General features: G+C 39.0%; 1 long non-coding RNA gene across 1 annotated transcript; it reads left to right on the top strand.

Moving 5' to 3' along the window:
• The first annotated feature begins 822 nt into the window (after positions 1–822).
• Positions 823–11507, top strand: LOC121881371. Its single transcript, XR_006091767.1, has 3 exons — positions 823–863; positions 1363–1593; positions 11286–11507. It is a non-coding gene; the product is annotated as an uncharacterized LOC121881371 (long non-coding RNA).
• Positions 11508–13705: the final 2198 nt, after the last annotated feature.

A 13705-nucleotide genomic window follows, 5' to 3' on the forward strand; every position in this document is an offset into this window, starting at 1 on the left:
TGTGTTCTGGGAATGGAAAAGGGTGTTGCATTTCTTTTTCTTTCCAAAATCAAGTATGTTTTTCTTAAGTCGTCTTTAACTGCATTGATGGTGACAGGCTTTTGCTGTTTTCTCCTCCGAGACGCGCTTGTACAAAAAAGCACACTGAGACTGAAAAAAAAAAAAAAAAAAAAAGTTGTGTGAATGCTCCTTGGATGGTTGTGTTTTGAATTTGTATTCCCACTGCAAAATAAAGACGGTGTGTCTTGATCAGTGTTATGTTAATGTGTTTTTTATTCCTGAGTCTGGCAGCTCTCTGTGACGACCTGACAAGAAGCTTTAAAGGCGATCACAAGCCGTACAAACTTTAGAAATGCCTACTCAGGGTTATTTTAGGAAAACATACAGTATCACCAAGGGAGGTTGGATAAAAGACATTTCATGCGCCACAAACTCACTCCCTGCTGCGGATGTGCATTAAAATTTTAGCTGACGTTCTCATCCAGAGCGAGCGAGGGGGATCAGTGTCTCTCGCTCAAGGGCGTTTTGACAGGACACATGGCTGCTTCAGGGACAGAGAAGTTAGAATAAGTTTGCAGCATGTTTTGTTGACCCCAAATGGCCAAATTAATCAGTTATAATGCAGATTTAAAGGACCAGTGTGTAGGATTTAGTGGTATCTAGCGGTGAGGTTGCAGATCCCCCTCACCCTCATCCTGCAAGCATGTAGGAGAACCTACGGTGGTCGTGAAACTTGAGAAAAACACAAAAAGCCCTCTCTAGAGCCAGTGTTTGGTTTGTCCATTCTGGGCTACTGTAGAAACATGGTGGCCTCCATGGAAGAGGACCTGTTCCCTCTGTAGATATAAAGGGCTGATTCTAAGGTAACAAAAACACAATGATTCTTATTTTCAGGTGATTATACACTAATTAAAACTTACTTATATTCAATTTCTGCCAAGTTTGTTCTGCTAGATGCCACTAAATTCTACACACTGCACCTTTGAAACAACAGTCAGGTGTCCATGTGACCACTGACGCATGCTTTTCTTGCTGTAATGATTCCTCCTGTTCATACTGACCATTAGAGGATCCCTTCATAATGTTCTTACAATGTAAAGTGATGGGGGACAAAATCCACAGTTCTCCTTCTGTGCAAAAATGTATTTAAAAGTTGATCTGAGGTTAATATGAGACTCATATATAAAGGAAATTGCTTCTGTACAGTCTCATATCTGACCACAAAGCCTAAGATTTGGTTGCAATTCCTCCAAGTTGCTAACAGACGTCAATAAAGGTCGTAAGTTCATGACACGCCTTAAAGCGTCCAGTTTTCTCAAACATGTATATACGTCCCCATGCTGATGATTGGACACAATTTAGGGTTTTTCCAGTGATGATGACACCAGGGAGAAAACCGGACCGAGACAAGACCACGGTCACGTTTTCCAGTCTCTGACCGCCCGGCCGCCCCCACAGAGAGACTCCATGTGTGGGATCAGGTGACCTTTCACACTGTGAGTCACTCTCAGCTGGAGCTCACGTCCGCCCTCCATCACCATCACCATTATCATCATCATCACCAGCAGCAGCAGCAGACTGAGGTACCCTGAGGTCAGGTGCATTTACATTTTGTGGATTTAGTTGTTGTTTTTCATTCACGGTGGCTGAGAATCACTGAAACGGAAAAGACTGAACAAATTCCTAGACTGCCGAGTTTTTTCCCTGTTGAGAATTTGTGCCAGATGCCACATTGGTTTCTTTTCTTTGATGCAGAGCCAAACTGATTGCTGCAGGGATGCATATTTAGTGCGCTTCATAACACTTAAAGAAGGGATTAAATCACTGAAACTAATGCAAAGACTTGTACATTTATAAAGGCAAAAATCCATCCAACAATGAAAATATGTGAATATTTGTATGTAAGTAGAGTTAGTTGTTTGTCTTTATTCATATTTATCACTACATCACTGATCACATTAACGGAACAATAATAATAAACTTGAGATGCAGGTCAGAGTATTTTACAAAAAGCATTTAAAAGAGACACATTGCCAAGAAACAATACAATAAAACCAGGAAAAAGGAAAAATCTAATAAAAATATTTCAGCCAGATTCAATAAACTATGAAAGACAATAAAACAATTAAGTGCTTTACTTAAAAGCAGTATTGCTTTTAAGTATATCTTCAGATGTTTCTTAAAGGAATATGATAATAATATAGAATAATATGATCCGTAATAATCTTTGTTTTATCTGTTGGTACATTTAGCGTTGTAGTGTGATGCTGCAACTGACGATTATTTTCATTACCAATTAATCTGTCAGTTATTTTCTTGTCTTAATTTGAACTAACTTTATTATAACTATTTAATCGAATGGTTGTTTGGTGTATAAAATGTCAGAAAATGGTAAAAGAAAATGTTGATTACTGTTCCACAAACCTCAAAGTGACGCCCTCAAATGTCTTGTTTAGTCCCAAAAATATTCTGTTTATTATCATAGAGGATTAAAAAAAACAGAAATATTTACATTTGAGAACCTGGAGCCATGCAACTTTTATTTTTTTAATTGCTCAAAACAATTAATTGATTATCAAAATGGTCATCAATCTGTCATTGGACTCATTGGTGCAGCTCTACTGTAGTGGTCACTGACTAACATGGCAGCTCGGTGTATAGAGAGAAAGACAATCAGGGTATAAAACTGCTAAAACATTCAGGGATTCGTAATCTAGTAATAAAAATCGATTCTTGAAGAGACAGTGAGTCAGTGTGAAGAGGCTGTGATGTTTTCTCTTTGGCTTGTTTTGGTTTGTTTATCGATTTCTTGGGAAGTCCAGCATGTTTATACTGTGAACATTTGCACATTCCTTTCTCTTCATTTTAAACTCTGTATAGCTCTCCTCAATTATTCTCTTCATTAACTAATTAGTTGTTTGGTCCATGAAATGTCAGATAATGGGGGGGGGGAAAAAAGTCCATCAGTGTTTTCCAAAGTGACGTCCTCAAATGTCTTTATCATAAAAGACTAAAGAAACCAGAATATGTTCACATTTAAGAAGCTGGAACCAGAGAATTTAGACTTTTTTCTTAAAAAAATGACTCAAAACGATCAATCGATTATCAAGATAGTTGGCAACTAACTAACTAACTAACTAACTAACTCGTTGCAGCTCTACAGTAAACCTGTTCCACCTGACTCAGATTAAAAGAACTTTGCAACAGTCAAGACGAGACAAGACGAGGACGTGACTCATCGTGCAGGATTCAATCTGAGCTTTAGCTGCGTTTCATGGGTGGAAAAATGAAGTCTTCAGTTGTACAATCACTGTTTCTTTCCTAATACTTACATCATGATCTATGTTGACGCCCAGACTGTTGTTTTAAGTTTTAAGACCAAATGTAATTCAGTTGCTTTAACCTATGTTTTATCCTCATTTAATGTGAAACAGCTGTCAGTCATACAAATTATAATAATACTGTTTATTTACAGAATACTGTTTGGGTCATTGGGGACTAGGGATTAATACAACTGTGTGTTATGCACATAATGATGAAATTTCACACCGTGTTGTTGTGTTGTCAAACCTCGGCCATATTGGTATCTAGATATTTGTGTGGCGGAGAGATAGAAACAGTCTTTTAGTAAAGTTTATTTGACATTGTGAGAAGGAAGACGACACCTACGCTCCCAAGATAATGTGACCTTCTGCCAAGAGGTGTCTTTCATGCAGAGTAGGAATTTCTGGCACATTTCTGGCACAACTTCACCCACTTCAACGGCGCATGGAGGAGGAAACGAGTCTGCAGAAGTCAAAACTCCAGCGACCGGTGTTGTATAAAGAACAACTTTATTGTCTGCTTGAAGCAAAACACTAGATGTCTTTTATTTCTGCTGCTTTTCTATCAACATTCTGTCATAAAATCTTGAAATTAAAGGATAAAGCTGTAATTTTCTTACCGTCAACAAATCTCATGTGCAGAGTCAAACCAATAATTAATCAATCTACTAACAAGTATTGTGTGTGTATCCAAAGCCTCTCTGTTGTTTTCCAGAAACTATTAAAAACCGCTGCACCGGGTGACATGTTTCCTTCGTCCCTGAAGAGTGTGGTTACTTTTAGTTTGTTTAGAAGAGGCCCCCATGCATGCACGAGGACACGGGTCTGTTAACATGGCTATGCTAGTTTTGTAGTTTCTTTGAGACATTTACAAGTGTGATCAATACGAGCGTGAAAAAATGGTGGTTGTTTACTGTAAAGATTTTATGACAGAATGTATTTTTCATCTTAAATTACTGCAAGCAAGCTGCACTCTACAAACATTACACCGAGTTAAGATTAATCCTACAGTTAGCCTTTATACATGCTGTCAAAATACACTCTTGATATATCATTAAGTGTATTATTATGAGTAATAATAAAAGCATTCAACCGACAGTATTATTAAATCCATTCCAGCTGCTGCCTTGAAATGTATTTTGGGCAGAGCAGCTTGTTTGTTGTCTGAGGATGTTGTTTGTTTTCCTGCATCAAAGCTGCAACTGAGGAGATAATAAAGAAGCTTATTTTGTTCGCCAGAGGATCAGATGGTGGAGCAAACGTCATTTTTAAGGTGTTAAAGACTATGATGGCCTACGGGTTAGAGAAGCGAGCATGTGACTGGAAGGTCGTCAGTTCAATCCCCAGATTGGCAGATTAAATCTTGGTGGGGAAAGCGAGCACCACTGAGGTGCCTCTGAGCAAAGCCTTTAACCCCAGCTGCTCCAGTGGAGCTGCTCAGTGACCAGCAGGTCAGACTGTGGTCATACTGGGCAGCCGGACAGCTTGTTTTTTCACTGACCTTTGACCTCCCTGAACAGCTACAGGGGAAAAAGGAAGGAAAATGCATCAGCAGTGTCTTATCAGCGTTACATGGGACGTCCCTGTTTCACTTATATCCACCAGAGGGCGCCGCATCCTCAGCTCTGCAGGCAGCCTGAGAGGCAGCAGGGGTGTGTGTGTGTGGGTGTGTGTGTGGGTGAGTGGGTGCGTGGATAGAGCTGCTATGGGCGAGGCTCTAGTCACACACACACACATACACACATAGAGTCATGTTTCCATCACTTCAGAGGACATTACATTGACTTACATTCATTTCCTGGAGACTTATTCTAACCTCAACCATAACCACTACATGCCTATCCCTAACCCTAACCTTAATATAACCCTAAACTAACCTTCATTTCAAACCAAGTCTTCACCCTAAAAGTAATGATTTACGTTAAGCAGAATTGCTTTTTGTCCCCATAAGGAAGGCGACTCCCCACAACATGAGGAATACCTGGTCCACACACACACACACACACACACACACACACAGTGTTATTGATAACAGCAGACAGTGGCATGTTAAAGCTCTGCGAGGCTGTGCTGATTGCATAAGCTGCAACACAGAGGTGATAAACACTCAGGACATTTCACTTTATCGACAGCATGGACCACAGTGACGCCAACAACATCGAGGCTGCGAGGACATGCAGGCCACAAAGCTTTTAATGAGACTCTCAGAGAGAATTCAGTGTTGTTTTCATTTTTTGAGGGTGACACATGACATAAAAATCTCCATAAAACACAGAAACGCAGTCGGACTAAATGCTTTTGTGGTGGCAACCAAGAATCAAGCACTGTTGGTATTTTTATTTGAGTCGCTCCATTTCCTGCTACTCTGCTGCATTTTGGAGACAAATGTTATACTTCTCACTCCACTATATTTATTTAACAGCTTTAATTATGAGTCACTGTGACAATTCAGATTATTAATACAAAATACACTCACAGAGCACTTTATTAGGAACACTTGTGCAATCTGATACGATCCAATACAACAGCTCTGCCATAACTTCTACTTTTACAAAGACATTTTCAGAAAGGTGATAATTCTACTTTATAGAATATTAGGAACACTTTTCAATAAAATGCACTCCAGTCCACCAACACCCACTATGACCTCAATAATAAACATAAAGTAGCTTGAAAAGTTCCGGGTACAATTGTTCCTGTTGGTCAACTAATCAATTTATTGACTTATCTGTGAGCTCAGTTTCAATCATGAAAGTCTGCAAAAGAATTCATGGGAATCCATCCAATAGCTGTTGAGAAATTTCAGATATTACACAGTAATATCAATCTAAAGGAAGCTAACATGGCCACCAATTAGCTTTAGCTGTAGCTTTGCCAATTTTGTTAGCTTTAAGGCCTAAAGTACGGTGGCCCTGAAGTGCAAAACACAACAACATTTCACAAAAGTGTTTTTGTGTTATCCTAAATATTATTGTGAGGTGGTTGTGGCTCAGGAGGAAGAGCAGGTCGTCTACTAATCAGAGGGTTGGTGGTTCGATCCCCGACTCCTCCAAACTGCATATCGAAGCGCCCTCTGGCAAGATACTGAACCCCAAATTGCTCCTGATGGTTGCACAAGCACCCTGCATGGTAGGTAGCTTGCCGCCATCAGTGTGTGTGAATAGGTGAGTGAGCAGCAGAAACATTGTGAAAGGCTTTGAATAAAAGCACTACATAAGCAGACATTTACCATTTTTGTTAAATGTGTTTTGCACCTCAGGGCCACCGCACTAAAGGTCTTTCCCAGATAAAACCCTGTAAGTTATTTGATGTGTTGCAGAAAATAAACCAAACAACAGTAATAACATATAAAAACATATAGAGAATAAAGACAATGTCAAAAAAATAATAACTTTTTTTTGACATTGTCTTTATTCTTAAAAAGCAAGGAACTAGCTTACGTAGCATTAAACCAAGACACGTCAGTTTCAATATCAACCTCAAACACTACAATGCTTTATTTATATTTCCTGGCTGTGTAAAGCTGATATGTCAACTTATCACAGCACTGGAAGTGAGAGAGAGTCAAACAGAGAGGCTAGAGAGCATCAGGAAGAGGAAAAGAGATAAAAGGAGGACAATGTGTTGACTGTGTGGTGACGGTTATGTCATGAGGAACATAACATTCAGAAAGGACCAGTACCAATAAAAGGGTGAGTCACAAGAAGCATGATAAGTGCATGAAGGTGCCCAAGGATGGATATTAAATTCATATTAATAAACTGTAGAGCGTATGTCTGCTTTTTTTTTTGGTGTAAAAATAGTCACACGGAAGAATTGCTTTGAACAGAGAGGGAGGCAGATGAGCGCTGCAGAGAGCGCCCGAGGGGGGGTAAAAGAGAGAGAGGAAAACATACAGAGATGAAGGGAGGACAGTTAGATGTGTGGAGGGTTATGTCATGCAGTATGCAGCAGGGTCCCTGGCGCTGTCAGCTGTGCAGCGGTGCAGAAACAGAGGAGGAGGGGTGTTATGTAATAGTCACAGAGCCTCTTTACTGGGTGAGAAAAGCTTGCATCGATTAGCGTAAGCTGCTCAAACTGCAGGGCCGAGGGGGTTAAAATACAATGATTTCTAATCTGTTTGACCTATGTGGCCGATACAAGTAGCCAGGCAGGCGGAAAACTTGATTTGAGATCGGTTTGGGTTCTCTTCCTGTGAGGAGACACAAACCCTGTTATTAAATTCACTTGAATTGAGCTTCTGTGTTATTGTACTAAGCATATTTTAGGATAAAGTACTGAAGCAGACCACATGATCGTCAGCCAAATCATGTACTTTTAGGAGGCTGTCCTCACGAAGAAAAACAACAAAACAGGATTTGTTGTTTTTCTTTGATGGTAATCTGAATATTTTTGGGGTTTGGGAGTGTTGGTCGGACAAAACAAGACATTTAAAGAGCTCACTTTTGGATGTGGGAACAGTATAATTATCTTCTGATACTTAGAAAAAACAATCGATTTAGTTAGTTAATTAGTTTGTACGAGTGCCCAGCCCAAATGGATTTACAAGACACCAAAAGTTACAGCTGCAGCAGTGAAACGCTTGTCAAACATAGACAAGAATGAACCTTCTTACACTACAAACAAAGAACAAAGAACCCTGTCTTCTGTACCAGAGTCTACAAATAAAATCAGCCACACAAAAGGTTCCCTTCATGAAACACAGCTCAGGTTTTTTATAACCGTTCATCCAGAAAAAAAATCGTCAGTAATTGAGGACATTTTACGAAAGAGTGAAGCCCTTAATTCATTATATAATGAGCGATAAAATGTAAAATGGACTTCGTCTTCAGTCTCAGCTAAATCACACAGCAAACAGAGTCTTTTCTCCTCAGAGAGAGCAGTAAACCTGCCTGTTTCTATAGTAAATGTACCCGAACGTAACTGTGCACACGGATCTTTGACTTCTGGTTGAATTCTGCTTCACATTTTGGCTCCACACTGTAGTTGTTTTTCATCAGACTGTCAACTGTCCTTGATTTAGATTTGTACCAAACATCAACAGAGAATCTTTCTTTGTACATCATGAATATTACAGTGAAATCTGTTTTGGAAAATAAAAAAAAGACTCAATCATACAGGGGTCTTTGTGTAAAATGTCCCCATTAAAAATCTTTCTAGTGAGCTGCTGTTCAGGCATATTCACAAATCTGTTCCAAAGTCATGTCAAAGGCATGTTAGCATGCTAACGTTAGCATTTAGCACGAAGCACAGAGCCGTTAGCCTGGTTGTAGTCTTGTTGTGTCTATAATTTACCAAACCTTAACCATAGGAGTGTCCACTAAAAAAACAATGATATGTATCACTCTGGAATGAAAGAGCAAACAAAATACTTTGTCATTTAGTTTGGAAGATCTGAATTATTTTCTGTTTGTTTTGTTTTCAGATTTTTAAAGCCTTTGACAGTTTGAAAGTGGTAGATGGAAGAAGCATTCAGATCCTTTACTTCAGTAAAAGTACCAGTAGAGCAATATAAAAATACTCCATTACAAATAAAAGTCCTGCATGATAAATCCTACTTAAGTACTTAAGTATTATCAGCTTGATGTAAAGTATTGCAGTAAAAGTAGTGAAATGAAAGCATGTGAGAAGTTTAGAGGGAAAAATCACTATTTGGTGGAGCTGTTAACAACTCATAGACATGTGAAATGTGACCCCGACTACACACTGCTTTTTGTAAGACGTCAAAAGCCAAAAAGGTTGGAAACCACTGGTTTCATCTTTAACAATGTGTTGTATTTTAAAAGCTTGTTATATTATCCATTGTGTCAAATCTTCATCTGAAAATTAACTAAAGCTGTCAAATAAATGTAGTGGAGTAGAAAGTACAATATTTCCCTCTGAAATGTAGTGGAGTGGAAGTATAAAGTAGCATCAAAGATAGATAGATAGATAGATAGATAGATAGATAGATAGATAGATAGATAGAATAATTACAATTAAATAATCTTACAGTATAGCACAAATCCTATTTTTTCTTCTCTCTTTTGTTCTGTCTCTTGCTTGCTCACAGTTGACCTCTGACCTCTGTCTTTTTCTTTCTTCGCTCCCCACCATGTCAGCAGGGTTACATGCTGTTCAGAGCGTCTTGCATCTATGAACTTGTTGTCATGGCAGAACAAACACAGCTGTAGCCTGAACTGAACGTCCACGCTCAGAAAAATCTGAGGGTTTTCTACATCAAAAGTAATCAATCGGGAATCTTTACTTTCACCTGAATTCACCTAAAACACTGCGTCATCTGATCTTTATAAATGTAAAATCCATCTTCAAATGATTAAGATTCTGTAATTAAGCCTAACGAGGGAGGATTGATTCATGTTCAATCATAAATTTGAATCTTGCTCTGCATCTCTCGCAGCTGCATCTGAATACATTCGTGAGCCCTGAGGAGAATTTGTGTTCACAATCAAAAAGATCAAATGCTCATTTATTGATTTAATTACACAACAGTTCCTCCAGGAAGCACAAAAAAGGAGAAAATCTTAATTCTGTGAAGCAACGAGCAGTTATGAAGAGCATGAAGGGCATCCTGTTGTATTGTGTGTGATAAGAAGAAATTAGTCCATTTTTTATCAGCTCTTTTTCAATGTTATAATGCAGTGAATGTGTGTGTGGGTGTTTGTGTGCACTTGTATTCATTGTGTTGACTTTCCTCCCATTTATTTTAGTGTTAAGACCTCGTTTAGGTTTAAGCCAGAATTACAGAATACAGAATGGAGAAAAACACCTCTGGAACCTGCAGCGCCTAACACTCTGCAACTCTATTTAAATTTTTTTTAAAATTGGCTTTGCAAATGTTTTATGAGGAAGGAAATGCACTCGACATGGTTGTCTTACCTCCAGGATACACAGTGTTTGATGAGTAACACTGAACGTAAACATACACAAGAAAACTCCACACGACAGCTATAAGGAGTCAAATCTTTGTCACAAATGGAGCTTTAGTGAAAGTTCAGTCAAGAAGACCATCTTTTGCCTGCTTAGCTCTGTCGTTTTATTTCTCAAACCATCCTGCCATTCACATCTCTGACAAGCTCATAATTTCCTAGCTGTCATTGCCTGGTCGTCAATTGAGAATTCAGCTGGTAGGGATGTACAGAGAGCCCAGTATTTGTATTTATATCTATATTTGTTGAGGGAGCAAAATTATTTGTATTTGTATGCAAGTAAAAGTGGAAAGAGGCTTAAAAATCCTGTTTTTGTTTTCATTATGCTTTTAATTTTAGAAAATCAAAGTGTTACAATAAGTGTTTGTACATGAATAAACTACCTTACGAAGGAGGTCCCCACACCGGATCTTGAACTGGAGTCTCCCAGATCATAGACGACTGCGCTGACTACTGAGCTAAAACTTTACTCATCGCCTCATTACAGACAGACTTCTACCTATTTATACACCCATAACACAGAGACAGCACACCGTGTAACATGTAGGGAAGAACTTCAAAGGTGATTCTTGCTTTGCACTTTTCATTTGTTGCCTATTTTTTACAACCTAACTTTGTGGAAAGGAGAAGGGGAACAACACGTTATGGAGAGTCCCTTGAAAGCACTTTGCATGTGTCAGTAGATCAGCTTTATCTCTGGGAGTGATGTCCAAATCAGGAAATGTGCATCATGTAGCAGGTGGATGTGACTCCCCTTGTTGAGATCTGCTGATAGACAGAGGAGAGACACTGAGATAGCGATGTAACTGCACTGGTATTTGACATGTTTTTTTTTTTCTTCCCAAATATTTGTATGAAACAAATATTCATAAATAAAGCCCCATTATTTGTGCTTTGCTGAATAACATATTTGTATTCGGGCACACCCCTATCAGCTGGTCACATCTATCCAATAGCGCAGCAACACAGCTCCATTGTTAGCTTAACGTCTTGCTGCTGTCTTTTTAAATATGTTTCTCTCTCTCTGCTTTAGTGTGTTCATGCTGCTGTTATGCACGCCCCTCCACCTCCCCATCGCCACCTGGTCTTCACAGATTCATCAGCTTCATCAGCCTCATCAGTGTCAGCAGAGTCATCAGCCACCAACACCACCAGTGTTTGGACTCTGCGGGGGGATTTATCTTGCAGCTGCTCCTCGATTACAAAATCTGCCTGTAGAGTCTAAAGCGCCAAAGACTTTCTTGACAAGACGTGTTATCACTTTATAATCTGTTATAATAAACAATAATCTTCATTCATTCGTCTCTCCTGATTGAAATATCAGGTTTATATTACGTGTTTGTATTGTGCTATGAATATATCTGTATCAGATTGTTTTAATCTAAAATATTGATCCTGTAAATCTGCTTTAAAGTCATTTAGCCGGTAACTACAGTAGCCATCTTATCATGAGTGCTCCTTCAGTTAAACACCCAGGAGAACAGTTTTTATTTTCCTGTCAGTTCAGCGTCGTCCTCCCACATTCCTCCTTAAACAGATACGAGGGATTCAAACTGGCCACCCTCCAGTAACAAACTGACCTCGCTGTCTTTTAGGTTGCTGCGACATGACAGCCTGAGGAAGTGAGACATTTGGAGAGAAGACATCACGCCCCAGTTGAGACAGAATTTACATAACCTCATTCAGTTAACTACTTTAGAAAGAACAAAGATATTCAGAGAGAAAGAATAATAAAATAATTTATGTTGGCTGGTTAGCCGGCTAAAATGCTAAAATGCTAAACAACAACAACAACGCAACAAATAAAAAAACAATAGCAAAAACAAGCAACAAATGAAAATGAAGGAACTGAAAAATAAAATATAAAAAAATATATATTTTCTCTTTGTTTATTAACTGATTGGAAGTTAAAGGAGTATAAAAGTATAAACATTATATTTATTCTTATTTATTTATTGATGTAATCAGTTACATTTCTGACATCTTTTGTCAGTTTTGGGTCAAAATTGGATCAGTCGATTGCAGTTTAAAGGCGTAATGCATCTCTGAGTTTCTTTAACACTAATATCATTTCATTCATTTAAATGGAGACTTTTAGTTTCCCATGTTGCTTCAAATGCTACTTCAGAGGATTTTTTCTGACCATGATAAGGATAAAATCTTAGATAAATGTAGCATGTAAGTTAAATATTTGCATAAAATATCAGATTCAGTCCAAAAATGTTGGTGTAAGCACTTAAATTATAAAAACAATCAGTCTATCTATAGTTGCTGTGATGTGTACTGGTTCTATGGTTTTCTCTGTGGCTGTTACACTGGTACCTGACAGTGATGGGGATGGTGCCATATTTGGCCGGTTGCCACAGCAACAGCAGGATTTACTCACTCCTCCGCGGCAGCTGCCCTCTGTTTGGCCCGCAGATATTATTGTGTGTCTCCAATCCCACGTATTACATCTGCAATTCACTCTGAGTCCGTGGTGCAATCCGAGGAAGAGGCAAAGTGCACCAGTGGCAGCAGAAAGACATGTATGTATGTTAAGGTTAATACTCCTGTCAGTGCTCCTGAGCAAGGCTCTTAGTGTGTATGTATAGGATGGGTCAAGAGCAGAGGATCATTTTCCCCACAGGGATCAATAAAGTACTTCTTGGAAAGAGCAAAGGAGTTACCTAACGTGGTTGTGATTTGCAGAAAAGGAGAGTATTAGTCTCATAAAAGTCTCAGAAAATCCTAAAATATGAACACATGTCAATTTATCCTTCATCCCAAACAAAAATGCATGTCTTTTGCTTCTCTGCAGGGCTTTTTCTGCTCCAGAAAAGGTATTTTTAGGTGTACGAAGAGCACTTGCATGACATTCTCTATGCATTCTGACATATACACAGGAGTAGCGTGAGTGCCTAAACACTGAAGCCTGCATACAGTAGGCGAGAGCTGGAGTGTCATATTTTATTCACATCCATAAGCTGTACTGTAAAGTGCTGCAATGGAGTGGTGGAAAAACAGTCCATTTAGGCCCTGACATCTCAGTTTTAAGGCCAATATAATACTGTATAGTGTTGGCTGATACACCACCTTCTGAGCTGCAGGGGGCAGCCGATCATCGTTCCACATCCAAGTACTTCTCACCTTGAGTAAGACGTGTGCTATGTTTGGGTTTTTAGGACAAGGGGAAGCTGTTGTTCCCTTTCCTCTCCCTGTGGGAATATTCTTAACCTGTGACACAAATGTTTCAGTGCAGCCAAAAAGGAAGAAGAGGTGAAGTGCTTGAAGGAGAATGAGCCTTTTCTAATCGCACTTGTGCTGTAATTACAGTAAGATGAGTTTGGGAATCCTACAGGGGATTGAAGGCTGAAAGTCTGGTCAAGTGTGTGTGCAGAAGCCAATAAGGAAGTGAAACAGAAGATAGAGTTATAACATCCTCTTTTCGGCTAATGATTGTAGGAAAAATGA

Source organism: Thunnus maccoyii, chromosome 16, assembly GCF_910596095.1.
Source record: "Thunnus maccoyii chromosome 16, fThuMac1.1, whole genome shotgun sequence".
NCBI classification, from domain to species: domain Eukaryota; kingdom Metazoa; phylum Chordata; class Actinopteri; order Scombriformes; family Scombridae; genus Thunnus; species Thunnus maccoyii.